The sequence below is a fragment of the Oxyura jamaicensis genome, chromosome 3, assembly GCF_011077185.1.
Source record: "Oxyura jamaicensis isolate SHBP4307 breed ruddy duck chromosome 3, BPBGC_Ojam_1.0, whole genome shotgun sequence".
NCBI classification, from domain to species: domain Eukaryota; kingdom Metazoa; phylum Chordata; class Aves; order Anseriformes; family Anatidae; genus Oxyura; species Oxyura jamaicensis.
Genome location: NC_048895.1, coordinates 40,451,286 through 40,476,309, shown reverse-complemented (window position 1 = coordinate 40,476,309; position 25,024 = coordinate 40,451,286). Strand labels below are relative to the sequence as shown.

General features: G+C 50.5%; 3 long non-coding RNA genes across 5 annotated transcripts in view; all 3 read right to left on the bottom strand.

Annotated features, from left to right (window-relative positions):
• Window positions 1-1,385: 1,385 nt before the first annotated feature.
• Window positions 1,386-25,024, bottom strand: part of LOC118164737 — a 60,304-nt gene continuing 36,665 nt past the window's right edge. Inside the window, exons 1-2 of one of the 2 annotated variants that reach the window (XR_004749639.1) lie at window positions 9,842-10,021; window positions 1,386-2,723 (exon numbers count right to left, since the gene is read on the bottom strand). This is a non-coding gene — a long non-coding RNA (uncharacterized LOC118164737). Of the gene's footprint in view, window positions 2,724-9,841; window positions 10,022-25,024 lie in introns of those variants that run through there. The other variant, XR_004749640.1, reaches the window with a different exon arrangement.
• On the bottom strand, window positions 13,445-15,280 carry LOC118164738. Its single transcript, XR_004749642.1, has 2 exons — window positions 15,064-15,280; window positions 13,445-13,820 (listed from the first exon to the last, which is right to left on the bottom strand). It is a non-coding gene; the product is annotated as an uncharacterized LOC118164738 (long non-coding RNA).
• On the bottom strand, window positions 16,846-23,242 carry LOC118164736. 2 transcript variants are annotated; one of them, XR_004749638.1, is made up of 3 exons: window positions 22,805-23,242; window positions 18,988-22,657; window positions 16,846-17,514 (listed from the first exon to the last, which is right to left on the bottom strand). It is a non-coding gene; the product is annotated as an uncharacterized LOC118164736 (long non-coding RNA). The 2 variants fall into 2 exon arrangements; XR_004749637.1 differs by having other exon boundaries at window positions 16,860-16,977; window positions 17,086-22,657.

Sequence of the window (25,024 nt, the reverse complement as noted above, 5' to 3'; positions counted from 1 at the left end):
AGAAAGAAAGAAAGAAAGAAAGAAAGAAAGAAAGAAAGAAAGATGTGGGACATGGGGAGAAAATGCCCTAGATTGAAGGACACACAGACTAATATGTCCAGGGAGGAAATATTCCAAAATTAAGACACCCTATGGGAGGAGGAGACCCAAATGCAGTGAAAGACTTTGCAGGGTTAGCACACAGGAAATTGGACGTGAGTTTGCAATTTGTCACGTCAACAGCAAGAATCTCAGGACAATTTTGGGCTGCATGACATATCCTAGGGCAGAGAGATAAGCAACTGTCTCATCACTCTTGTGCGATCTTCCCTTTTGGATACCCTCTGGCCAGAGTGACTGGCAGACCAGATCCAGGAGGAGGAGGGGAACCAGCAAGAATAATGGGAGGCTGAGCAGACTGGCTTAAGGGGAAAAAAATATATGGGTAGACAGTGGCAAGGTAACACTAGGTCCACGCATCTGAAGTATAGATAAGCATGTCAGAAAAGGTGCCCCTTTTTCCAGGCATATTTATGACAGGAAAATCAGGCACTGTATCGGTGTAAAATATTTTACAATAGTGTTGCTTGTTTCAGTTGGTTAAAAGCCAGTTTCAGGCTAATATACCTGTTTATTCATCAGCTTTAGCAGTGACAGGCAATGGGAAAATGTAATAGTCCAAATCATCCCAATGACGTTAAGATAAGTGAATGTTCTTTAGTGTGAGACAATGTATAACTAAAACTAGGGATGTAAAAAAAAAAAAAAGGTAGAAATGCAGCAAAAATTCAGGGCAGGATTCCTGAGCACTTTTTATAGTAAGTCACCCAACAGCTTCCCAAGAAGGCAGCAGGCACCTCACAGCTAAAACTGGCACATAGAGAAGAGGAAGAAACAAACCATGGAAAATATCCCCTCAGCAGGACAAGGAGCAGCCCACCACAGCCTCCTGTGCTTGTGCATCTCCAGGCAGGCACCAGGATGGAGCCACAAAAAAACAAGGTATCACCCCCAGCGCCTGCCTCAGCATTTGCAACCTGACGGATGAGAGCCTGGGGGAAGGCTTTTTCCACCACATTGCTGAAAGAAAAATTAGTAATAGCGGGTTTGCTTTGTGTGACTGCTCCAAAACCAATCCTCCCAGGCCCCGAGCCCTCCCTGGGGCTGTCCCTGAGCAGGACGTAGCAGCAAGCGCAGCGCCCAGGGCCAGGTGGACACGCACCGATGGCAGAGCTGCGCAGGCAAATGGGCACAGTGAGCCGGGTCAGTCCGAGGGGGACAAGTCAACAGAAGAGGAGATGCTATATTCGGGTTTCTGAAGAGGTGTTACTAACAAAAGAAAGAACAGATAAAAAGCTGGGCTTGACAGAGTCCTTTAGAGGCAAGATAAAGGTGAGGGTTTTTTTTCCAACTTGGGATTTTGAGCCTTTTCGCTCTTTGTCCAGCTGGCTTTGGAAGCTGAGGTCTAGGAGCGCGATCGTGTTTGTCCCAGCTGATGCTGGAGCATGCAGGCTTTGAACAATGAGGCTTTGTTCTTCTGCCAAATGCAGCAATGCCTGTGCTGCTGCTCGGAAAGAAAGGAACAAACACATTAGGAAGTCACCGAAAATGAAATGATGGCTCACTTCAAGGGGCGCAGCAGCATACTGCAGAGGTGAATGAGCTTTGCATGGCATAGGAGAGCACGGAGGAGAGCTATTCAGAAAGGCTCCCCTTAGCTCCCCTCACACCAGCAGTATGATGGAGGAGGTGACCTTCAGATAAGTCCCTGGCATCAGCAGGTCCCTCAAACACTTTGTAGCTCGCAGGGCTTTCCCAGGAGTTGGTGGGATGCCATGTGAGGATGCTCCCTGCTTCTGAGGAGCAGCAATTGCCAAGCAGTAAGGTAGCTCTTTCCAGCAGAAGACTTGAATCAAGGCTTAGCAGCGAGGCCGACAGGCAGACACTGCCAGCTGCAGGAAGGTGTGAGCCTGCGGCTTGATGAGGGGAAGGGGCTCAGCTCCTTGCTCACAGCCCATCAGCGACAGGGAGGGAGCAGGGAGGAAATTAATCCAGGAAGAAACTCAAGGGGAAAATAGGCAAGCGGAATAAGCACAGCAGGCTGGAAGAGTAAATTTACCAAACCTACGTCCTTGATTTTAATGGGGTCTCTAATAGCAGGGTTCACCTGGCAGGATTTGTTATCTCCCAGAAAATGTGGGACTCTCACAGAGATGTTCCCCTTACTTGCTTGGCAATGGGAACCAAGGGACCATTGGTACAAACACAACAAATATAAAGCTGAGCAGATGTTACCTTAAACTCTTCCTCAGCTCACGAGGGAGGATTAAGTGATATGAAACCACAGGAGTGGCCCAGGTGGGAAAGATTACTTTGCTGGTGTATGAGCTCTTATTGGAGTTAGGGGAGAGGGATGGTGGTTGTGTTTGATATGCTGGGACCAATTATACTGAAAAACACAGAATACAGCAAGGTGGAAGATTAGGGGTGGGTGGGAAAGTAGATTAACCCTACACAGATGTGCTCGAGCTGAGCAAAGAAGAGAGAAGCAGTCTGATGGGAAGGAAGAAGACGCACAGGGTGACAAACACAGGGTTAGCACAAGATTCACCTGAGCTCGTCCGAACACATCTGAGGCCAGCAGCCACTGTGTGCCAGTGCTCGGGGTGTGGGAACAGCAGGAACAAAGGGTGGGCTCCTCGGCTCTCCAGTTCTCCTTCCTCATTTTGCAGAATTGCCACATGCTGAAATAGCAAATGATGTATGAAATGAAAAATCGCTCCCCAACCAATGCATATAGATGATGCAGAGAGTATTTGGCCATTACTTCCTCACAGTAATATTTATCTACATTAACGCTCCGTTCAGAGGTAGCTGGAAATACCCAGAATGTGAGTGGCAAGGGGATAAGAAGAGAGGTCGGGGAGAAAGGCAAAGCAGCAAGGCAGGCACTTAAGGCAGCAGGCACAAAGCCTTTCCCGTATAAATCACCAGCTCAGTTCTGGCCCAGGTTAGCAGCAGCTGTGAGGCAATGTTCTGGCACCCAGAGAGAAAGGGTTGCTTGCAAAGAGTAAACCCATTTTAACACGGACTTCTGAGCACTCATTGCCGTCTGGGGGCTGCCTGGGGGTCCTGTGCGGAGGAAGCTGGTGACCCCAGACCAGCACCCACTGGGGAAGTACTTCGATGGGATCCACCCCACCACCAGCGGGCATGGAGCAGGGGGGCACTTCCCCAGGACAGCTTGCACCAAGGGGATACATCCCTGAGATGGCTTCAGCCCCTCCTGGAGAAGCCTTCTGGAGTTTAATAGAAAATGATACCCTCTCCTGCAGGGTTTTTAATGTTGCTCCATCCAATTTTATAGGAAGTTATTGCTAGCCCCAAAATCCTACAAAAAAAAATCTCAATTTTATTAAAGGCTGTAGGCTTTCTGCTTCTGAGATTTTGAGCTGTCTGGGAGGCTTCCCTCAGGAAGAGGCTGCAAGTCTGTCCCTTTCCAGAGCACAGCATCACTCCACACCTCAGTTTAAACCCAGGCCCTCTCCGCTCCTGGGCAGGGCTGGTGCTCGCTGCTGCAGGCTCCTTCCCAGCCCGACGCAGCAGGCTGCACAGGGCTCTGCCTGGCACAGAAGGGGCTGTCTGAGAGGGCAGAGCAACCGTTTGGAGAGTGGGATCTGGAGATAAGCATAAAAATGATTCCTTTGGTTTCTTTTTTCTTTAGACAGAAAGGGTGAGTGCCTCCTGTTAGAGGCCATGAACCTGACGGAGCAGGCACAGCAGCACGAGGTGGGTTGTGCAATACTGTGCACGCTCACCACGTGCCTCTGCCACCTAGCACCCTGCTCTGACCTGGCAACAGGGACAGAGAGCTAGAGATTATAAAGGCACAGCAACAGAGAGCAAACACCATGTTGGTTTCCAGTTTGTGAGAGGTTTCACATGAGCTCCTGCATGAAGGGTTGGGTAAACTCAAGCCTCCTGTGAGCAGCACGCCCAGAGTTTGCAATCTCTGCACACAGGACTGAGTTTCATAAGATGCTGGCCAAGCCCAGCACCACCGCTTAGCAGAGAGCGTTCAGTAGTGCTGACTCACGGACGTCTGCATTGAGGGCTGCGTACAGAGAGGTCTTCCTGAACCTAAGGGAGAGCAGGGGGACCCACCTGAATGCCTCTTGCAAGCCCTTCTCGCCTCGCACAGAAGTGCCAGCTTGCAAGATGGACCCAACAGCCGAAGTCAGTAGAAGAGGCAAACAAAGTACAGTCAGTCAAGGACATGACTGGGCCCCGCGTTAGCAAAAAGGGCTACGTGGGAGCTGAGAGCCACTTATAAAGGAAGATAACAAAATACCTTACACTCAGGCAGCTAGAAACCAAGGGATCATGCAGTCCTACAAGATGTGCCCAGTGTGTTCCTTTTGTCTCCTCTTACACACAGTTTTACCTCCCCATCACCAGAACAAAGCAACTGGAAATTGCTGATAACTACCTTTGTCCTCCTAAGACTTCTTTGGCACTCCTATCTCTTTGGCTTTGTAGGAGACTGTGGGCCAGACCTGACCTTCAGATACCCGGGAGTCAAGAGGAACTGCAAATATTCACCCAAGGACAGCTTTTGGCTCTCTGCCTGTCTGAAGCACTTTGTGTTGTCTCTGAGTGATAACGCACTTACAAGACACCATAATACATTTCAGGATAACGCTAAAGATGTGATCCACGGAAAATTAGCTATCAAAAATATTGACTGGGAGGTCTGGAAAATTCATCTACTTTCTGACCAGGGCTTTCAGACAAGCAGGAGCTCTAAAATGGCTGGTGCCAAAGCCCACACAAACTCCACCTGATGCTGGGCAGGACGTGGGAAGCAATAGCTAGAAGTAGCTGACAGGACCCACCAGCAAAAGCCCTGAAATCTGGGATAATGCTGCTGAACTTGAGGTTATCCCTCCTGTGCTGACCTGGGAGACAGCACTGACCTTCTGGTTACCTCCCGTCGGTCCCACAGCCTTAGAGGAATTCCTTCGACTGATAATTTGTTACGTGCTACTGCTGGACAGGAACATCTGGCATTTGCTACAGGAATTCAACTAAAATGGAACCTAAAGGAGTCTGCATCTGTGCGTGTGCTTTCCAGGTCATGCACTTGGGCGGTGCAATTGTGCAGCATCACATCCAAAACTCACTTGCACACACACCCCATTAATTCTGCAGGAGTGCCACGGACAAGCAGGCCTGTCTGCAAGAGGCAACAGAAACCTCTAGGAGCAAATCTAAACTTTTCACAAAGCCAGCGCTGAGGACAGTTCACATGTATTCAGCTGAAATCACTCATCGGGAATCCCCGACTGTACATGGATGGGGCTTGCGAGCCCGGTCCCAGCACTGTGCCTTGCCCTGCAGCAGGGACCTGAGGCACGGCTTGTGGGTTTCTGCCCTGGCAAGGTGGCACGGCAGAAACGTGTTTTAGCTGCTTTGAGACTCTTAATCAAAGCTTTTTTTGGAACAAACATCCCTGTGCAATGTGTAACTCTTTCTCCACTAAGCTGATGAAAACTGCTGAGACTAGTTAGACTGCATCTCCGCACCTTTGCCCTGGAAAATCCTCAAATGCTCTTCACTGAGAATGTCTTTATTTAAACCCAAGGAGAAAATAATCTTCAGAGATTCCACAAGTGCTAGAATTTATGAGGTCTCTTCCACACCCAAAGTATGACTTCAAAATTTTACTGGAGCTGAGTGAATGGGGATCTTGTTAAGGAAAGCTGGATAATAAAATGTTAGCACTTGATTCGGTCTTCACCCTTCCAAAGGCTTCTAAAATATCCTTAGCCCCAGATTTTCCTTTCAGGTTAACAGGAGATGATTTGGACATACTGCAGGCTGGACAGGGAGAGCAGTACACGTGGCCAAGCCTTTTCCTCCTGGAGGACGCCCTGCTGTCCTCCAGCCCCAGGCCTGGGAGCTGCGGTCGGGAACACTGGGTTTGAATCATGAAGAGGGCATCACAGCATTTGTGCTGCACAGTTGCTTTTATTGTGCACTTCGGTCAGCTTGGGCACTGAGGGGAGAGGAGTGAGAGTGATTAAGAAGTACACACTGCCATCACCCTTAGCCTCCCACTTAAACTGTTCTGGTGCAATGCTCTTAAGAAAGCACCAGGACTACCTGTGGGAGCGGCAGTCTTCCTGCTCTAACTACCAGACCTGTCTCTGCGCTACCTTCCGCTACACACCTGCAGAAAAACCTGAACTAAAACTCTTGCCCTGGGGCACTGCAGCGCCAGCCCCCCGCTCCCCTTTCCGTGCAGCTCTTGCTGGGCACTGCCTGCTTGTCCTTCGCATCGAGTACATCCTGCAGCATGCCCCGAGTGGAGAAGGCTCTGCATGGCATGAATCCCCAGGCAGCTGCAGAGGGTTGGAGTCATCTTTTAGTCTTTTTAGTGTGCATGATGAGGCCGGGTTGCACACTGGCCACACAGCTTCCACCAGCTCCACCAGCCCTCGTGTGGGCAAGGGGTGGCAGGCTGCAACCTAGGGAGGGTGGGCTCCAGCCTCAAACGTGGACCTGTGCCTTCGGACCCCTTGACTCTGAGAGATCACTGAACAGCACAGCTCCCTCTTTGTTTTGGCCGTCTAAATCCCTATAAACAGAGCGCTTGTTCTTTCTTCTTTAAGGTCCTTTGTGGTTTCATGAAAACGCCGGATGCTGCAGAATGCTGAGGCATGAAAGGTTCCTCTCTTTATCCTGTCCTCCCCATCCAGCAACCACACTAAAAAGAAACCACCGAATAAAGTGCTTGCAAATACCTGGCCCGACAGTCCCGCTGATGGAAAGCTCTCCAGTTATTCACAGACCGAGCCCGGGCAGCAGCTGTGCAAGTTCCCCAGCTTCGCCCTTGTCAGTGCTCGCGGAGGCTGACCCGAAGGGGCCCCTCGCTGCCAGCTTTCCCCCCTCATGCCAGCCCTTGGCAGCGTGGGGAGCTCTGCCCACCGCACTGCCCAGCTCAGGGGCTCTGCGGGAGGGGAAAACAGCAGCAAAGCTGTGGGGGCAAGGGCTGGAGCACGGCGTGCAGCACCCCGTGTCAGGCAGGAGGCAAGTCATCGCCTTCTGTAAAACTTCGCCAAGCCAACGCTGCAAGCAGCTCTGTGGGCGAGGGTAAAGCCTTTTCATCGCTGAAACCTTAGGTTCCTGTTTACCAAACATTTGTTCACTCTTTATACGTTTGAGTGAATGAGGAAATGAACCACAAGGCTGGGCACAAATGCCTAAACCCTGCTTAAGCATGTAAATCGCTCTCATGCAACTTTCCAAGCTTACTTCAGGGTGGAAAAACAAATCCCTCTCCTCAGATTTGTTGCTTCCCAGGCGCTCCTGCCCCTTCCCGGTTCGCCATGAGCCCCCATAGGCACAGCCCAGGCCCCAGCGGCAGCACGGTGCGGCAGCCCCACTGCTGCTCCCAGGGGCACAGAGGCACGTCGCTGGCAGAGCTGTGCTCTCCCTTTCCTTCAAACCCACACATTTCTGCAATTCTGTAAATTCTCCTCTCCACTCTCCAGTTCTCCAGCCCCATGTCTGTGGAAGTGGGAGGTATGGGAGATGGCCTTCAACAGGCTGATCACACGCAGCACCCACTTCCCCTTCCCACCTGCCTCTCTCCTGGAGGGCTGGAAAAGATTCCTGTTGCTCTCAGGGATGTTTCTCCCCCATCTACACACACGATGCTTTCTTCCCTCTGTTTGCTGTGAGCAACTCAGCCTTCTGGTATAATTCGGGATGGGAGATCTGACATGCTGTTAAAATTCAGGATGGCTCTTGATAGTCCTTGAATCCATCAGTGGACAGGTAATGATCTTGGTAGCTGGATTCATTATTTATTTTCTGCTTTTTCACTTCTCATATCATACTTCCGTTGGACTTGGGAGACACTGAAGACTGAAGTCCTTTGGGCTTTGTAGCATACCTCTAAGCACAGGAGTTTAAATTGTGCTGGAGACTGAGACACCCAACATGGTGTCTGTGAATTTCATAGACATGGAAAACAATTTTCATTGGTTTCAGTGGGGATAAAAAGCCAGAATGTCTTCAGGTGTTTGAAGTGTACCTCCAGGTTGAGGTAGGCCTGGTACAAGCGGGACGAAATGTGCCCTGAAAAGGAGCTACAGTCTGAGTTTCAGGGTAAGGTGCAACATACGACTGAGCAGACAAGAGGCAGAAAGTGGCAGAAGAGAACAATGAAATAAAACCTCACTGCACTCTAGGCTATGCCTTCAATTCACTGCCTGCCTGCTTTATCACACTGCAAGACTCAGAGATGTGTCTTGAAGATATTAATGCACCTTTCTTCGCTTTGGCTTTCTACTGCTTGTGCCTGCTAGAGCCGTTTGTATCAAGAAAGTGTCACTGGATTGAGCCATCTCCTAAATTTTGTACCAGCCAGGAATTTATATACCACCAGAAGGCCATTTCCAACATCACTGCCTATTCTAAACAGCTTCCCTGACACAAATGAAAACTGTAGGAACGAATGCAGAGGCAGGTACACTGCAAACACTAGGCACCTGCGTGTGACACAAATTATCTGCCCCCGCTACGCACACATCAAAAAGTGCCTTGCCGGCCCTGGAGCAGGACTGTTTTATTACAAGTGTGTGCTGTGTCCGACTGGTCACGAGAGAGCCAGAGAGCTTCATAGTCAGAGTTAGGAAATAACAACACTGCTTTTTAATGTGAGTGTATGCAAATGTGGGATCTACCCACAGAGAAACACACTACCTGCTCCATCCCTTCCCAGCACTGGGGAGAGCAAAGCAGTTGTAACGACCAGTGGACAGACGTGACAGCCCACTCATGGCTCATGATGTCTGGTTTTGTGGGAAGGATCCCCCACGAGGCAGCTGGCATGGCTCGGCTCGCTCTTGCTTGGGTTGGAGTACGAGCAAGGCCCAGCGTTAGCAGCCCAAAGAGTATTACCCAGACATTATCACAGGTGTGCCCCAATGTTAAAAATAATCAGGGTTGTCCACATCTACTTCCACGACCTCCAACTCACTGCGAGCCTGCCACTGCCCTCCATAAAACACCCCAGCCCTGGATGAAGGTGAACAGGCACTTGGTGGAAGGGAGTGCTACAGCAGAGGCTCTGCCACAGTCATTTCCCTAGACCTACCCACAAATATCCATTAGAAAAAAAAAATAAAAATAAAAAGTGAGGCTGACATTGCTAGCATGCATCTCAGTTCACACTGAATATTCTTTCCCCAGCTTGTGCTGAAGGCCTTTGAAGCCATGAGCTGTGCCACCAGCACAGTCGCTGCCTCCTTGTGTTGTTTTATTTAAGAAGGGGTTGCCCCATAGAAGAAGTAACTTTAGGAGGTGTGTAACTAACAGGTCACTTGGCTAAGTAGACCAAACCCACTGTCCTACAGTGTCTCTTGCATTTTCATTAAACCTAAAATCATTTAATATTACATAACATTAATAAAATGGCGTCAAAAATGGTGTCAGAAACTTCTAGGCTGGGTAAGGCTGTTGAATTAAGAATACAGGACAACCTGACACTGTCTTTGAAAAAAAAGTACCCAAGGGCTCAGTCTGGCTTCACAGAGACACAGCGTTTCTCCGAAATGGCTGTGAGCTGAATAAGCATTCTGGGTATTAATATTCAAAGCAGGGCATCACATATGGCTTATGAAACACCTCTTCATGTGAATTAAAGACCTGTTCTCAAGGCAGCAAGCTTCCACTACAACTGGAGCCACCAGGCGCCAACTTCATTATCATAGCACACTTACTGGAGGAAAAAATTGGAAGGCTTCCCTTTCTATTAGCCTCCCTCACTAACCATTAAGATTCAGCCTCATACCTGACTTCAGTAACGACGAGTCCCAAAAGAATGAATCTAGACTTCAGAGCAGCACAGCCAGCCTGAGTGACCTCTGGCTCAAGGTGAGAAACCCACATGGGATTAGCCCAGGCTGCAACCGGCTAAAAACATTAAGGGCTGTGCTGAGCAGAGCTGCGGAGGTGTTTCCCTTGTCCGGTGAGGGCAGTGGTGGCTTTCCGAGAGGTGTGCTAGCTGACCTGCTTTGTACCCCGTGCTCCTGTTTACCCACACAGGCTGCTGCACGGTTCCCAGGCATGTCCAGCTGACCAGGACAAGGTGCTGCCGTCATGCCGGCATTCCCAGCGCTCAGACAGGATTGAACACATTATGGACCTGATTGCACTTAGAGAAGGAACTCGGTGAAGGGCAATGAAACCTTCTGTGGACTTTTTCTATGCATGTCACTTAAACAAAAGTCCGATTTTTGCTTCTGGTCTAACACGTTCATAAGTGCATGTGTGCACAACACACGCACAAAAGGTTGATTTAGGAGCAGTCCTCTGTCACAGTAAAGCATCACCTAACACTGTAGAGCTATGTCATCCATCCACATCTTGCCTGTGAAAAGCAAGAATTCCTCTTGTCACCGTGGTATCGCCCGATATACAAGAAGGGATGCAGGGCACCTCTTGCATTTCTTTGCCCAGCATGCAGCTCCTCCACTCACCAGCTCTGACTGTGCTCCAAAGGGAAAGGAAAGGTTTTGTTCTGTTCTGTATCCGCCCCTATTTTCAGAAAACATTTCCCTAAGTAGGCCAAAAATGTCTCTTAAAGCTTCAGTTTTAGAGGATACATTTGTAAGGCAAGGCACACACGAACGGGGTGACCAGCTGTTCTACTTTTGGAGGTGCTGTCCTAGTTCTCAGGAAGCCAATCTGCATTGCACCTCCCATAGAGGAGAGAGGCCAAACGTCCTACTTTCTGTTCTTGGTAGCCTCTTTGTCCTATCATGAGAAGGCAAGGTGTGTGACGGCACACATGAGAAGAGAAGAAACCCTCCCCACAATGTGCCCGCACAGAAAGCGAGCGGAGATGCGAGAGGCCCGGTCCCTTCCAGGCTGTGTTTCAGGATCCTCCTGTTTCAGATCAGGCTCTTGCCTTGCAGCTATGTCAAGGTGCAGCCAGCGCTAATAAAAAGAGGTTTCCATGTCCTCTGATGTCACGGGCTCTCTGAAACCTCACCTTGTTAACACCGGCAGTTCACTGCTCGGTCTCAGCTAGTATGAGCGTATTATCACTTTGCTCTGATTCAGCAAGACAACTACATTTACACTTCAGCTTGTGCCTGTGCCTGGTCAATAGGGCAACAAAGGACACTCCTAAAGCTGGTTGTAACTCTATTAGGCATGGACTAAAACTTAAGTATGCATTTAAGTGCTTGGCCAGACTGATGCTATGATAAAAAATGCCTGGTATTCAGAGGACTAAGCTTTGAACTGAGACTATTTTTAATCATAATCTTCAGAAAATCTTTAAATATAAAGAATTTTTCCTGGAAATGTTTGGCAAGCATAAAAGTGATATGTTTTGTAAAGCCCCTGCTCCCGAGCAGAGGTAGCAGCAGCTGCCTGACAATCCAGGCCTCGCTGAGGCGATGGATGAGCACGGCTCCTTTCTGCATTGTCTGCAGTAAGCTTTACCCAGCCGATGTGCACTGAATTAGACGAGCAGCCCTAAATTAGAACCACCACCCACTTCTCCTGCAGCATTTACTGTCAGTCTCGATTGTCTTTTGCTCCCCGGTAAGGCAGCCTAGGAAAGAAGCCTAGGTGAGCTTCATGTTTGCTTAGGTGACTTCAGCACCAGGCCCACTGTCAGTGATGCAGACAGCCAGAGGTGGGCACGTTGTCCTTCAGACATCCACCGCCATCAGCAGAAGCCGTAAGGGCAGTACGTGGGCACCTCAGGCCTGGCTCAGCCTCTCAGGGCTGGCCATCTCTGCTTGCAATGTTTCCCACGAGGCACAGAAAAAGCTCCCCCACGGTACCCTGTTCCCACAGGGACAGTGACCACGTTCACACAAGTCCTTCTAAAACCTTCTGAAGTCCAAATGCTGCATGGCCGATTTTCCTGATCTGTTGTGGGTTTCATCTTAGCAGACAGAGAAAGCTGACCCGACAGATCTGCTCTTTCGCACCCTCAGTTTCACACCTCTCTTTCACAGGCTGCTTTGCATTTCTCTCTGCTCTGTAGTTTCAAACTCTGTAAACTTTGACCAGAAGTTTGATCGTAAGGTTTCAGGGATTTGGGGGCAGAAACAAGAACCTACCGTCCCTTCTTGCTTCAACACATTGGCTCTGTCCCCTGCTATCAATTACTGGCTTTTATAAAAAACAGGTAATGCACTTTGAAAGAAGACACGTTGCCTTCTGTGTTTTGACATTTGGGTTTTAGTTGAAGCATAATTAAACTTCTCAGAAATAAGGGATTAGAAAATGCAATCTTACCACTTACAGCCTGTGGGAAAAGAAGTCCTGTACTCGCTTCTCAGAGCAGACTTGACCTGTTCTTCATTTTCTGCACGGACAGAAAATGCACTGGGGTTAGCCATCCCATAGCTGTAGCTGTGAATAGCTGAGGAAAAGAAAAATCAGCATTTGACACTGGGTGAGTTTTTGATGCTACCTCCATATGACAGCTTTACCAGGAATCCCACCCCAGCAAGTCACTGGCTCTGTGCATACCCCTGGCCATAGTGGGAAGCAGGGGCATGCACTGGACACGAAACCCTCTGGAGGCGAGACATTTTCAGGTCAGATTGGTGGCCCTCTGGCTGACTCTGCAACACGCCATCCTCACCAGGGTCTGAGCACATCTGCAGGTTCTTCAAAGCATCTGCTGGGGCTCCTCGTAAAATGCCTTTGCCTTTCCTAGTGACTTGGGATTTCCTCAAATAGCCAGAATATTAACTTGAAAGGGAGCAAACAAGCACCCATTAGCACGCACCCATTAGCACCGTCAGAGGGGCAAACAGACCAGCACAAGGTGTCAGGGTCAATTTTTCCAGCACTCAGCAGAGCCATGCGTCAGTGGGTAGAGCTGGATACCTGGCTCCTACAAGGAGAAAAAAGTCATAAATTCAGCCTTTGCTTCTGAAAGGACAGAATAACAAGCTTTCTTTTTTTTTTTCTTTTTTTTTTGTGAAAGAAGCCAGATAACACCAGGGAGACAGCCTGTGCACCCCTGCCTTGCTGCGGCAGGAACGCTTGGTGCTACTGGCCGCTGACGTTTGTGTGAAGGGCCAGAGGGGAGGGGTGCATGGAGCCGACCAAGGGGAAGGCAGCATGCCCCCCCCAAGCAGCCAGGAGATAACGGGGCACCCACCCTGTGTGATGAGCAGCTGCTGCCAGCAGTCACATTGTCAGGACGAGCCCCAGCGAGCAGGGCTGTTATTTGCTTTAGAGGATGCATTTTTGACACTGGCTGTGTGATGTGCCACTGTCACCCCTTGTGACAATTCTGTAATCTCTTCTTCCCCTTCGGTGTTATTGTCCCAGTTTCCAAGAAACACACAAGAAGGATTTGCTTCTGGAAAAGGATAATTCCTCCTGAGGAAACAAATGACTGGAGACAGACGCGGGAAATTCTTCACTTGTCTATTTTTATTTACAGCGCAGTTCCTGTTATTACCTTGAACCAAAATAGCACACGAGCAAGGCTGAGGCCAAGTTTCCTTCGCCTTTCTCCAGGAGAGGGTCGAAGCCAGCCCTGGCCGCAGCCCCCACCTCCTCCCACCCCCTCCCACATCCAGCACGGGCTGAGCGGGGCTGTCCCGGGGTCAGGTCCCATCAGCGGCCCCGCACGGCGATTCTGCCCGCTGGCACGTCCCTCTGGGCCAGGCAGCACTTAGAGCTCTCAGCAAGTCCCGTCTGCACCTTGGCATGCCGGCAGAGCTGATAGCAGTGGGAGGCACCGGCACTGGCGGCAGTGAGATGATCCCGACAGGCACACACTGCCCCTGCGGTCCCCCTCGAGGGCGGTCGAGTTGAACACCCTGGGTTTAATATTCACCAGCAGGAGCCAGCTGGGGCTGACAGCCCCGCCAAAAAGTGACACAGGCTGTATTAACACACGGGAGAAAGGTAACACAGAAAAAGGCAAAGACGTTGTACTGTCTCCATGGGTAAAAGCCTCCTCACTAAGAAGCCTCCGGGTTTCCAGCAAGGTTGTCCTACACCCACAGTGATGGTGGGGGAAGAGCACATGGCAGTATGAGTTATCTTTCAGATGAGGCAAAATCACAGGCTAGCTTTCACTGCCTCTCCTTTAAGAAGCAGGTGGCTGGTTTTCACAGCAAACCTGAGTCTTGGATATCGTCTTCAAATCCACCACATCTCATCTTCACTAAGAAAAGGCAGTATCTGCCTTTTATGAAGACAAAGAGCTGCCAACTGCTTCTCACTTCCTCCCCAGCAAGGACATACACGTAGGACAAGATTTTCAAAGCTCCTCCAGGAATTAAACACCCTGCTCCTGTTGACCATCGATGGGACGTGTGCACCCAGCTCCCTTAAGCTCCTCTGGAAATCTTCATCCTTTGATGTTGTTTCAAAGGCTTCAAAGCTAAGGTTCGTCTCTTTGAGACAGGAGGAAAAGGAGGTGGCAACATTAAAGCAACTCATTGCAAAGCCCTTCGCCTGTCCTGCCAGGGCATGGAGAATCACCACAGCATGGGGTGGCTCTACAGTGGGGGACCCCTCCCCAGCCACCCCAGCAGCCACCCCAGCAGGTCGCCCACCTCGCCCTGGCATTGCTGCTTACATACAGCCCTGTGGCTGGGGCTGGCAGCACCCCACGACCGTCCTCTCCCAGGGAGGGAGGAGATGGGACCGCAGAAGCTGGTGGAGGAGCCAGCACCTCAGCCTGGGCTTTGAAGGGCACGTGGCCAGGGAGCAACATCTCCTACCCACGGAGATCAAAGCATTCAGCAAACAGCTTGAGCGCAAACATCACTCGTGCTCATCCCTGCCCCACGGCCAGCCTGCTGCCTTGCTCATGGTCAGAGGCAGGACCGGCTTCTCCAAGCCCTTTCCTTCCCTGCACATCTTCCCACCTGCCTATTTTCCCTGACAGCAACCAGAAAACCCCCTTTGAAACATTTCAGCCTCAGAGGTAGCAAGTTGCTGCTATGAGCTTTGTGAAAATATGCAGCTGAACAGGGTCTCCGCAAATCCTCCTTGTAAGGGAAAGAATTACCGTACCTTGCTGGGCATCGGAGCAGTCTTCAGCCTCTCTCTCTCTCTTATATGGAGATGCTGGATTTTAATACATGCAAACTGTAAAGTTTTTTCCTATGATTATGGTATCCATAGCAGTGCTGGTGCGAGTGGATTCTCTGAGGTCTAGTAAGATGTGCTCATTTTCCTCAGTATTACAAGAATGCACTTAAAGTCAGCCCTCAGCTCCGTGACAGCCATATAAATCCACAGAGAAAAATAATTAAAAAAAAAGAAGCCTTAAACTGTTCCACTACTCACTGAACACCTTTTTACCTCCAAAACAGACCAGACAACCAAAATGAAAAGCTATATTTTGTAGTTTGCCTGGGGAGGGAAGAAACAGAGAGCTGGGGGCATAGTAAAATTTGCCAAATCTAATGTGGATTGCTACAAAATGTGCTGTAGGCTAGAGCAGGACGTCGCAACACTGCCTCCTTTTCTCCCATTGGAAATACTTTGTATTTATTACTTATTTCAATTTAAACAGTAAAAAAGATTCCTGCGAGAAGCTCTGGGTGCCCCAAGCACAAATCCAACACCGGAACCGTCCCCCAGCAAGCCGCAGCGCTTCGTCCATCCGTCCGTCCGTCCGTCTGTCCACCCGTCCCACTGCACAGCTGCCAGGCCGGCCCCGGGGACAGGCTCAGGAAAGGCGTCGGCGGCCGCCCGGGGCTCATCCCTTGACCTTCCATCCCGCTCCGCGCCGTGATGTCATTTTCGCCCAGCGCAGAGCAGGCGCCTGTTTCTGTTTCCATCGCGGTATCGCCGCCCGCGACGATAAAGATGATTTATTTTGATTACAGTACCCAGGCGCTCCAGTCAAACAGGCAGGCCCCCGGCATGCCAGATCCAGGGCAAAACAAGAAACGCTGAAGGTCACCTCCTCCCCGTGAACTTGCACTCTGGGAGAGAGCCTGCACGAATACCTTAGAAATGTAAATATCATCCTACAGCTTACTAATGACCTCCATGAATCAAGTGGGGGCCCTTGTTTACCTTACGAAAACTTCCTGAAATAGCACAGCAAACAGAAGCGCTGCTGGTGCCGCCGGGGCCCATCAGCGCTCTGCCATCCCCACGGTCCCACCTCTGCTCCCCCCTTCCTCCTGAGCTCCCTGGGGCCTCGATGGCATCAAGCCTGCAGCACAGCCGGCTTTTATGCTTCCCCCATGCTGCGTGAGGGAGGAAAAAAGCCTGTTAGAGAACGGCAACGAGCTGATCAGGAGGCACTGCTGCCTCTCACGGCCTCCCCGCAGCACATCCAGCAGGGTCACAGCCGCCACCAGGCCGCGTGTCCTGCCATGTCAGGACCAGCGCTTGCCTCCAGGCCACGGGTTTCTGCCCTGCAGCTCTGGCCCACGAGGTTCATTCACGGCATGGAAACCCCATGGCAGGCAGTGGAAGGACTTGGGAAATCCTCTCGGAGCAGGCAGGGCAGGAGGGAGCTGGAACCTGGGGCTATGGGCAGGTGAATGGGCACATGGCTTTTCATCACCCACCTGTGGTTTTATTATGTGTAACGTCTTCCATGCCATACGAGAGCTCATTGGCGTCGCTCAGATGGCACTGGGAAAAAGTCAGCCAAAATTTGCCTCTCTTAACTCTTCAAGCAACACCAGAACAAACAGGTGCCACTTCTTTGAGAGCTTTTTACTGAATCAGGGATACGAACCCAAATGTTGCCAAGGTCTTGGGGGGTGATTTGGGTCCCTGTGGGGACTAGCACAGGGGCTGAGTCCTGCCAGCAGTGGGGACAGGCAGCAGCAGCACAGGACAGCAGGATTTGCAGAGCACACATCAGCCAACAAGAGCGTGGGCATCTCAGCACAGGTGGTACCAAGGCAGCACTGCGCCCTCATCCCCCCCCAAATCCTTCCCTGGGAGCTCTGCTCATGTCTGCAGAAACAAAAGGCAGAAGGGACAGAGCCACAGGAAGGAAACAAGCTACAGCTAGAGAGTGGCTATCATAAAGGACTAATTTAAGGAGCTGAACACAAGTCTCACCACGGACATTGGAGTGGCACATGGGTTGCATCCATTATGTATGGAAACAGAAATTTGCTGATTCAGCTGTGAGGGCTTTTGAAGTGATGGCAGCTGAGTTTGTGCTAAGCTTTTGTCTGTCAATTCAGCCTTTTAACTGAACAGGCATGTTTTTAACAAGCCGCCACTTCTCCAACCTGACAAACGGTTCCTGAGGCAGCCCTTTCCCTTTCGGCTGTTTGCCACCGGCTCACGCTCCCTCAGGTACAGACATTTTCCCCATCAGAGCACTCCCTCTCTTCCTCTCCAGCCCATCTGGCTGCTCGGCATCACATTGCAGAAACTCTCATGCAGCACCAGAAGAAAACAGCTGGGGAAAGGTTACCATGTCACAAGCCCTCCTCCGCACGGGCTATAATCTGATACCACCAGTTCTCAGTATCCGGTGTACTGAGGGCAAAGAAGGAAAAGCAAAACAAACGATACAAAATACATGTAAATGAGGCTACAGGAATGTCGTGCTTTAATACCTTTCCCTTTGGAAAAAAAAATAAATATCGAGTTTAAGACAGTATGAGGTTATAAATAAAAAGAAAAATCATCGTGCAGTGTACTTTATAATGCCTCTGAAAGAGTTGTTGGGTTTTTTGTTGTTGTTTTCTTTTTATATACATAGCACATTTAATCTGCAACTCAGATAATGCACCCACAGATAATCGAGAGTTGACTGTGAAAAATCTTTTTTTGAATGACAGCTTTAAAAGTTCACACACATTTCTCATGACAAATCCCCTCATTATCATTTCCATCAACAGACTGCTAACACGTATTCCGGGCACCACTGAGCAGGAGGAAAAAACCCAAGCAGGAAGCACCACGAGCTTATTGCTGAGACGAGAAAAAGCCCAAATTCTAAGCAGCGGTACAAAAGGCCAGCGGTCAGCTCAGATGAGGACGGGATTTTTAAGTACACATTGAGACTGCCTAATGCTGGCAGTGCTGTATGTCATGACAACAGATGGTTTGCAGAAGCGGCCCTAAAACTCACGTGCCATGACCTCAAGCTAGCAGGAGCTGTGGAAAGGGAAGGCCGGCAGGGTAGCACGTATCCAGGGCCCTAGCTCCTTCCACAGCCCACCATCAGACAACAAAATTCGGCCTCAGCTCACCCTGGCAACTCTTGTATTCCCGAAGAGATGCATGAACATAGCCCTAAAATAAAACTGAGCTGCATTTTTCACCATCCCGTGCACAGAGAAGCCCCCCGATGCTCGGTGTGCAGGTAATGTTGTTGGCAGCTTCCCCCCAGAGGTGGAGCTGACTTGCAGAGATAGTTCAGGTTTCAGGAGCGCACAGTCCAGCCAGTCATTAAGACAGAGCCTGTCACAAAATTCAGATCCAGATCTGATGAAGCCTTCAGATACATCCATCTTTCACCCTGTGTTGCAATATGGGGCTTGGCTCTTCCCATTACATTCCAATTACCTCCAAAATGCAATGTTCTACCCAAGACTGGATTTCCACCTCGTCCTTGAGCAAAGTTCATGAATCCACATGTCAGCTAGTCAGAGCAGCTGCATCACGAAGGGATGGAGAGGCCAGTTACCATTCAGCCTGACTCTTCCTCTGGCTGAGGAAGAGCAAAGCATCACCTGGAGCCCTCACCACCTCTTCACATGCTGTTGCCTCTCCTGGCTTGGCTGCAAGCAGCAGTGGTATAGCCCACCCAGACTCCCCCGCCTCAGACCTAAACCTGAACAGATTACAGCTGTTAGCATGAAACCCTGCCAAGGCTGTTTCCTGCTGGTAGAAAAGCCCAGTTTGGACACGCATCCCCAGATCACATCTCCAAGGCAGATGCCCAGGAGCATCCATCCAAACAGCGCAGCCTGAGCTCACCTATGGCCAGTGCCAGTGACTCACCAGGGCTGAAGCCCTGCTCTCACTCTGGCAGCTTTGCCAACCCTGGGTGCCCACACAGAGGTCCCACAGCCCCCTAGAGCACAGGCAGTGCTGGAGATGGATACCGGCCAACAAACATTCAGGAGAACTTGGAGGAGTCAGATTACAGAGACCATGCTTAAAAAAAATACTACTTTCATCCCAGTGTTTCATAAGGGAGGCTCAAGCCCGAGCATGGTGTTTTTCCTCCACTTTGAGTCACTGGGACCTCTTTCAATAAGCCATGTGTTAGCATCCACTAAGGCAGGGCAGCTTTTCAGCTCCTGCTGCTGGCAGGAGGGAGCGAGCAGAGCAGGCACAGTGAAAGAGCATGACAGCTTGCTCAATGCTCAAACCACCCCCGAGGCATTAACTTTCCAGAGGTGCTGCCATCGCTGCAGATGTTACCGAGCTGCCCTGGGCCTGCAAAACAGCGATAATGACTCAGGCCAGACAGCTGACCCACGCACACGGCTCGGGTGCCTCTGTGAGGAGCACGGCACGGAGGGATCGAGCAGATAACAACGGGCCCCAACAGAAAAGCTCCCATTTCCATGCTCCTGAGCACTGGCTGGAGCTGGCTTCATCACAAGGGAGTCTGAATACTCAAAAAGCTCCAAAGGTCTCAGCCTGCCAGCGACCCAGCAAGGCAAATGATGATTTGGAAGCAAAATATTTACCTAGCAGAGCGGGTAAAGTGCAGCAAGCTTTATGAAATCAGCTGCAAAACTCCATATGCAGATGTCATGTCCCTGGAAAGCTCCTTGGTGTGCTCGTGACAGAGAGGGGTCTCCTAACCAAGCACCGTCAAGGCTTTGTGACTTGAAGACACTGAGTCAGAAGGAAAAGGCTGCTTCTCACAGCAGCCCATTTACTTTTCCTCTTCATGGCCGTGCCTGTCTCATTTCAGAGATCAGTTTGCTTTTGCCAGATGGAATCAAAGTCACCACTGTGAATTCAGCATTTTTTTCTTTTTTCTTGGAAAGCACCAGTCAGTACCATGTCAAGAAAAACAAACAGAGAGGTTTGCTTAGGATCTATTTAAAGCACATCAGCAGTGGTAGCTCCAATAACAACCCCAGGGCCAGCACTGGTGTTTGTGACAAAACTACTGTGCGTAAGAAGGGCAAGAACATTGCAGGCAACTTTCCCTCTACTGGGCTTCCACACTAAACCAGCCTTTACATTTTCCCCTTTCACCCAAGGAGGTCAAAGTCATGGTCAGAAAATTAGGGTGCAAGGCAAATGCTTCTGAAAGGGTCAGATCCAAATAGAAAATGCTCTGTGGTTCAGACCTGGCAGCCAGGAGGGAGAAGCAGCCTACCAAGAAAAAGAGAAACTCCCTGTGAGGAGACCGTGTTGGCTTCGCTGAGCAGGGAGGGAAACACAGTCCCGAAATGGTGCAGAGCATGCCTGGGCTGAAGAGCTCAGCTTCACCATTGCACAATCCGAGCAGGAGAGCCTGACTCCAGTGTCCCCAGCACCCAGACAGCTGCTATTTGCAGTCAGCAGCCATACAGGAGAAGTCTTGGAGCTCAACCACTGCAAGCAGACACGAGGTCCACCTCTACCCACACTGCCCACATGCCAGGTGGTGGAAACCAGCCAGGAGGTGGCTGTAAAGTCAGCCAGGGGCTGCAGAATGTCCTCTCCTACCCGGGTGTCTCCTGGATGGAAAGCAGCTAATTTCATTAGCAGCTGTAAAAGACTTTGACACTCTCCGTGTGGAGCATTATTAAACAGCCGTGCCGAGCAAAGCCAATAGTCCTTCACTTTTGTTTATATAAGGTATTCTGCCGGTACTATACCCTGGGGGATTGGTAACGACCGTGGTTACAATAGGGTATTTACTACCAGTTCGGCTCGCTGCAGCGATGCTGACCGTGCCTCTAAAAGCAATCTCACAAATGGCCAGTCCATGGGGAATCTCACGCTGTCCCACTTACAAGCGTGCCGGCGCTCGCCTTTTTCCTCTGCAGCTCTTTTCTGTAAAAGAGACATTCATAACCCTGAGCTCCTTAGCAGCGGACCTAATCCAGCAAGTATCCAAGACATTCAGGAAAAGAGAATTTCATAGCATTGGAATTTTTCCATGCCAGCACTTTTTTTTCATCCTAAGATAAATGGCTTTTACTTACAGGGCTAAAGGCTCTATTATTTTGAAAATACTTCTGAGCTTCAAAGCAGCAATGGAAATTGGCTGTGCACCTGGCCAGCTGATCCAGCCTGGATTCGGCCAAACAGCAAAAGGTGTCTGTCTTTCTTTCCTGCGGCAGCAAGTAGTAGTTTATTTGGCCACAGAGAAGCAGGCAGGAGGGCTGATGTAAGCAGGCCAACACGTAATTAATCAGACGGCGCACAAGCAGGGCCTGGACAGCACGGTGCAAAAGCAACCAGCAGGGGAGGAAGAAGAGTGGATGAAGCACCCGGCTCAGTGGAGCTGGGGACACCTTCACAGGTCTTCATGCTTGCATGGAAAGCAACTTGCCCAAAGGCTGTGCAAGAGCTGAGAGCGGCTCCAAGCCCCTGCAGGGCTTGGTGGGGCCAGCTGGAGGTGTCTGGAAAGTCCTAGGAGCTCCTGGAGCTCCGCGTGCCTTCCCCCAGCCCCTTGCTGCCACAGTAATACACACCAGGAGGAGCCAGCAGGCCTGCGCTCGGCTTGGCCAGCTGTTTTCCACCACCTGAATTAGCACAGAGCTCTGCTCGTGTGAGCCCTTCCAGAAGGAGGGTTTTCTCCCTGCTCCCCATGGGCACCCCCTGCTCCCTCCTTTGTCACCCCAGTCCTCAGCAGGTCCCATCTCAACCACCCTGTGGCCGCTGGCAGCCGAACTGCTTGCAGGAGCTTGCACAATGCTTGGCCACGCTAAACTTGACCCGAGAGCTGGGGTTGTTGCTCTCGCTTTTGAGAGCCACGGTCATAAAAAGCGAAGGGATTTGCTGGCCGAGGAGCAGCGCGGCCAAGCTGACGCAGCGCAGGCTCCCGAGGTCAATGGCTGCAGCTCCGTGCCGGGGGAGGACACGCAATGCCTAATGTGGAAATGTTTGTATTTGGAGCAATATATAGTTACATTCAGCAACTAGCAGCTGCAGAGGCTGTTTACTGTAGCACACAGTCCCAGGCCTATTAGCTCCATGCCTGACAGTGACCAGACTCAGAGGGGAATGACTGCGAAGCCCGCAGTTGTATTTATATCGTTGCCAAGATCCCAACAATACCTTTCCTAATAAGTCTGGCACAGAAATAATCATTTAAAGAGCTAAAAAACATAACATCCGCAGCCCATCTTTACAGCCAGAAGGGGAGTTGCGCAGGGCTCTCGGTCTAATCTTTCACAGCCCCAAGTGCTTCCCTCCTACTTCACAAACAGCCTGTGATTTATTTCCTGGATGGCTGGATGCAAACAGCCCGCGTGTAAGCGCTCCACAGGGAGACCGCACCTCTGCGGCCCCGCTCAGCTGCGTGGTCCTCGGCGGGGAGAAAGCAGCAGAAGCATCCTGCACACGGGGTGTGCAGGGCCTCACTGGCAAGCATCCGATGCCTGGACAAGACCTCGTCCCCATCCCAGACCCTCCTGCCGAGGGAAGGACTGGCTGCAACGCCACAGCACACATCCCCACGGCACCTGGTGCTCTGCAGATCAGCACCGACCTGCTAAGTTAAAAAAAAAATAAACACACTGCTCAGTAGCTGCTTCCTGGGGACCCAGAGAACGGTATCTTCTTGGCTAGGAGGAAAACTCAACAACACCAGCTCTGGGAAACACAAAGCGTAGCTCTGCTGGTTCACATCGTTCCTGACCTTGGCTAGCAGATAAGGCTGTGCCGTCTGATTTTGTTTTGCAGGTACCAGGTGTCGTTGAAGGTCAGTGCTGAGGAAAGGGCTCTCCCACAGTCAGGTTACAGAGTGATTTTTATGCAACATAAGCTTGTCAATGATTAACAATTTTCTTTCGGTTAACTGCGAAGTTAATAGTTATTCAAAAGCGCTCCACTCTAATGGGAGTGGAGATGGGGAGATGTACTACATTAACCATTAATCTTGGGCTGCGCAATAAAAATTAAAATGGAATATGGCACATAAGGATGATTAATTCTGCTTGCAAAGGGAGAGGGTGTCAGTGTATGCTTTGGGTGGGAATGTTTCCTTCCAACAGCGGGCAGCCTGGACACAGATGAGGATGTGCCACCGGACAGGCTGCCCTCAGCATACAGCACTGTGCTTTCTGCCATCTTCAAGCTCACATGATGCTCCCTGTTTCAAAATCCACCACAGCTAAGATATCTAAACTTTAGGGAATGGGTGGATTTTTTTAAGCTGCAAAGGCAAAAATGGAGAAAGAAGGGTCAAAGTGGGCAATTTGAGACTGTGAAAGAGCGCTGCCCTCAGAGAAACACCTCCTTGCCTGCACCACTACCATGTATAGCTCCAGGGAGAATGAAGGATTTCCCAAAGAACTGTACCTCTGTGAAACCCCTCTTGCCCTGGCTCTGCACAGCCATGCAACTCCCCTGCCCAGGGCTCACCAGTGCCCTCCACCAACACCCTGTGCCAGAACTGCTTCTCCAGAGCACTGCAGTCCTGCAGACACGCACCAGACTGTTGCATTGTGCACAGAGTTTTGCAGAGGTTGATGCCATTGACTTTATTTTCTGCTCACAAGCTCAGTAGCACACTTTCAGAGACAGAGGAGAACATGAGAGACATGCCCACGAGGCAAACTTTGTGCTCCCTGTCCCACAGGGAATGGGTGTTTGGATCTGGGTTTTGATTTCTGCCATAGTAGGAACAGAAGATGGCTGCACAATCTGGGTCTGGGTTTGTCTTTCCCCTTCTCTCCTTCCCATGCTACCCAAAACCTCCTTCCTGATCTCACTTAGAGCTTTGACCACAGCCACGCTGCAAGGGCCAAGTGAATGGATTCCTACAGATGAATCAGAGCCGTTTGGAAGCCAAATCCCTCCTACAGTTCAGCTATACCTGCGCACGTCTGCACACTTGTTTTCCTAAGGAGTCAGCACTTCCTTGTCCCAGCCAGAAGTGGAAGCGTTAAGCTATTGTGAGCGGCTGCTTGTTTTTATGAATACTTTCTCAGCAATGGGTGTTTCTGTGAAGCACACTAAGGCTCCAGCTGTCTATAAGTCAACACACGTTTCCCAATGCCTTCTGCATTCGTTTGAGGGCTGTGCCAATACAATGTGTTAATTAAAAGAGAAGAGGGCCAGCGCACGATAAAATATTGAAAGAAAATCATTCTGAGTTACTTTTCTCCCTTATTTCTTCTGGCCATCTCCACAGCATATGCCCAGCAGCATGCCTGACACCCCCAGAGATCCTCACGAGATGCAGGAAGGATGGGGAGCTGCTAGCAGGGCAGCAGGGAGCATCCCATCCTGCCCCATTTGGGGTAAAGGCAGGTAACAGCAGCCTGCATTAGCCTGGGCTGCAGGGACAGCGTGTGTTTAGCCTATTTGCCTTTGAGAAACAGAGTTAAGGAGTGAAGTCAAACAGATATACATTATGGCATATCTATAATGGCTCTGAAATTGCTGGGCTTTAAGGCACAGTTAATCTACAACCTGGCTAACTTACCCCAAGGTAACCAAGGCCTTGCCAATGGGCACCATCCTTCCGCTTCTGTGCGATCCCCTGCCCTACACAGCAGAGACACCCACAAAGGTCTCCAGGATAAAACCTTACATACCAGTGCACATGCTCCACATTCACAGGTCAAGCTGCACACCAGCATCAGCACCACAAGGTGCATCACTGCCAGGTGCGCTGAGCTAGCAGCACCCCACAGCATGGGGCATCATGCCCAGGGGGGCCTCGTGCCAGCACTCAGCCCAGATGTGGGATCACATTTATCAGAGCCCTATAAAAACAACTCTCCCACATGAAAGTTTCCAGTGAGAACTAAGCATCTGGGAGAAAACACTCTCAGGAGGAGACTAAAACAGAAACAGGCATAAAGGAGCCAATTCCCATCTGGCTGATGGCAGATGCAGAGGTCTGTGCTGT